This window comes from Wolffia australiana, chromosome 12 (genome assembly GCF_029677425.1).
Source record: "Wolffia australiana isolate 7733 chromosome 12, ASM2967742v1".
Lineage (NCBI taxonomy): Eukaryota > Viridiplantae > Streptophyta > Magnoliopsida > Alismatales > Araceae > Wolffia > Wolffia australiana.
In genome coordinates, this window is record NC_135846.1 from 10361427 (window position 1) to 10364737 (window position 3311).

At 36.1% G+C, this 3311-nt stretch overlaps 1 non-coding gene across 1 annotated transcript; it reads left to right on the top strand.

The window, feature by feature from the left end:
- Positions 1-2065: 2065 nt before the first annotated feature.
- On the top strand, positions 2066-2171 carry LOC144710778 (small nucleolar RNA R71). The gene has a single exon (XR_013583416.1). It is a non-coding gene; the product is annotated as a small nucleolar RNA R71 (small nucleolar RNA).
- Positions 2172-3311: the final 1140 nt, after the last annotated feature.

Sequence of the window (3311 nt, forward strand, 5' to 3'; positions counted from 1 at the left end):
CCCGAAATCAACCCTCACATATAGCACCTCATCATTCTTTTCCCAATCTCATCAGTCGTCTACACTCCTCCCCCCCCGTCATCCCCTTTACTGTCACCATAGTCGTCCTGCATTAGTCGTCCTGCATCAGTCTACCAAGGATTATAGGTGCATGGCTCAAATTTTCTGTAACCTTCATATCTGCTACAATAAAATCAACAAGAAAACGGCAATTCTCTACTCTCACAATCACATCCTCTAGCTTCCCATATGTATGTCTAATTGATCCATCAGCTAGCTGAAATTCTATCAAAATTGGCTCTAATTCTCCAAATTTAAACTTATCATAAATAGCTTTGGGTATAATATTCATACTTGCCCCTATATCCAAAAGTGATCTACTAAAAATCATTCTCAAAATTTCACATTTAATCAATGGAGCTCCTTGGTCCCTTTTCTTCCTAGGAATTTGATTTAATAGAATAGAACTAATAATCTCAGATGATTAGTTCTCACCCTCCCGCCTAGCCAACGACGTCTCAAGCCAGAGTGGTGGACTGTGCCCGCCTCGAAGGAGGTCCTCGCCACGCACTTCATCGATGCCATATGACGGCAGCGAGGACAGCTCCAATACTGCTCCATCATCGTCATCGCAGGGGGCTCTAGTGGGACGTCAACGTGCGCACTTCATCGAGCACCTGCAAGGTATCATTTATGTATCTTTTTATTTTCTGAACATGGGCGTGTACGAGTGGGATCCGAGTGTGATTGGGATATTTATACTCATTCCACGCTTATAAACACTTATAAACACTCCACTTATCTATAAAATCCCCCTGGGTGGCTACCAGGGCACGGCTGGATCGGTCTACGGGCACAACCGCAAGGTTGGCCGTACCCGGCACCGTGTTTTTTGCCTTTGAAAAAAATAATAATAATAATCTCAGATAATTGAATCCTCTTCTGCTTCCTAGATGGAGTACAAAGATTTTTCAAAAAAATTGAGTATGAAGGAATATTCTGAATTGCATCTAGCAAAGGAATAGTAATAGTGGCTTCCTTAAAAATTTTAAGCATGTGACTATCACTAGGAGGAACTTTTGGGTTAGGTTCTAGTGTGGTATTTTAATCTAGAGATTGTTTGTGATGTCCTCACAAGGTTCAAATGTTTCACTACATGGACCATGTTCTGAATCATCAATATCATGTTCAATAAAAAGAAATATTTCTAGGATTAACATTGGGTTGGGTTGGAACTCAACCTGAATTTTGGCTTGTGGTGCCAAAGTCATCCATTTTACCTTTATTCTTGTCACCTTTGAAGTTCCCTTGAGAATTTTGCCATCCTTTTCCAGAATTCTTCCTCTCCAAATTCTCCATTCTGGCCTCCATTCTTCTTTGATTCTCCAAGAATTCCTCTTGCTTCAACATCGTCCACTTCAACGTGTCCATCATGGGGTTAGAAGATGAATCTTGAGAATTTGAAATAAAATTAGGACGAGGGTTAGAAGCAAAATTTTGAAAATTTTGGTTGTTTTGCTAATGACATGGATATGGCTGGAAACTGATTTTTCCTTCTCTGCTCCATCCCCAATTTACATAATTTTTCCTTTGATTCCAAGCTCCCAGCATGAGGTTATTTCCCTCATAAGCATTCACCTGTTCAAGAGTGGGACAAATGTCATTAGTGTGATCAAAACTCTCACAAATGGAACAAAGGGGAAAAGGATGTTTAGGGATAGTAGAAGGGAATTTTAAGGTTGGAGAGGAGCTCATCATCTTTATGTTTTGGGAAAGCTCCTCAACAGCCTTATCAACCTTTCCTAAGTCCATCTCTACCTTATCTTTCCATAAATCATGTTCCATTGCACTCACATCAATCCGCCCTCCACATTTTGGTCCTGAAATTCTCCCATTATGAATCAATCCCTGATGATATGCGCAACTATCTGCCAAGTTTTCAATAATAATAGTGGTCTCATCAATTGTTTTATCTATAAAAGTACCACCAATAGCACTATCTACTCTACCTATCTCATGGTCATTCAACCCATCATAAAAAAATTGCACTATTTGCCGATCAAGAAGACCATGATGAGGGAATTTCCTAGTAAGGTCTTTCAATCTTTCCCATGCTTCACTAAAAGAATCATACCCCTGGGTAAAATCTCTTATTGCTTTTCTATAAGCATTAGTCCTTCCAACTGAATAATTTTTTTGCAAAAAACATCTCTCCAACTTAATCAAATTCTGAAAAATTTTATCCACAATTCTGAACCAATATTTTGCCTTATCTTTACGAGTATGAGGGAACATTCTAATTTTCAAAGCATCTGAAGTAAATTCTGCAATATTATAAGAATGACATTTCTCCAAAAATTCATATAAATACTCATAAGTATCTTGATTCAATTTCCCATAGAATGATGGAAAATTTTGATAAAGATGAGAGTCTATTTTAAAATTGGCATTCACGTATATATGGTCCCATGGACCCTTGGGTGAATGTTACTCTCAGCTGGCTCATAAGATTCCCTCAATCTCATTACTCTATTCACATCATTAGAAATATTAGCCATATCCTTAATTTCTTCCACAAATATCTCCTCAATTTCTGATCAAGTTTCTTCAAAATTCTAAGTCTTTCTCACATATTCTAGAGCTATGAAACGTGGGTTCTCAGATCTTCTACCTTGCATAAAACAACTAATATGAATAAAATAAAATTAACTGCAGAAAATATCTAAAGAGAATAGTTTAGAGATCACCTAGTGCTCCTCTCTCATTGCACCGACCAAAATATAACTCTGCACTTCAAACTTCAGTGAGGCATATAGAAATAAAATGAGCAGACATACTAAACCTAAAAAAAATTCAGAAATCAAATTTGCCTTGCATCGCCGACAATGACGCAAGTTGATAAGTTCAAAATTAGGGATTTTATCTTGATGTTTTGATTCAGACTTAACAACAATATTTATGAAAATTTTCCACTTAAATACTTTAGTATAGGGCAAGTAAGGGGTCAGAACTTTAAACTCAATCCACAAAGAGGCAGAAACTTAATTTCAGAATTTTTCTCAAGTTTGGAATGAAGGAAATTGAGTTTAAAAGTGATAAATATTATTTTTAGAATTTTTATGGATTTTTAGTTAATTTATATAATTACCTATGATCAAAATTAAAGCAGAAATACAAAGGTAAACACTAAAAATATTTTAGACTAATTTTCAAAATTTTAATTAACACTAGAAATAGAAAATAAATACTTTTTGAATTTTGTGGAATTTAATTAACACCAAAAACTACTAGACATACTAAAAATGAGAGTT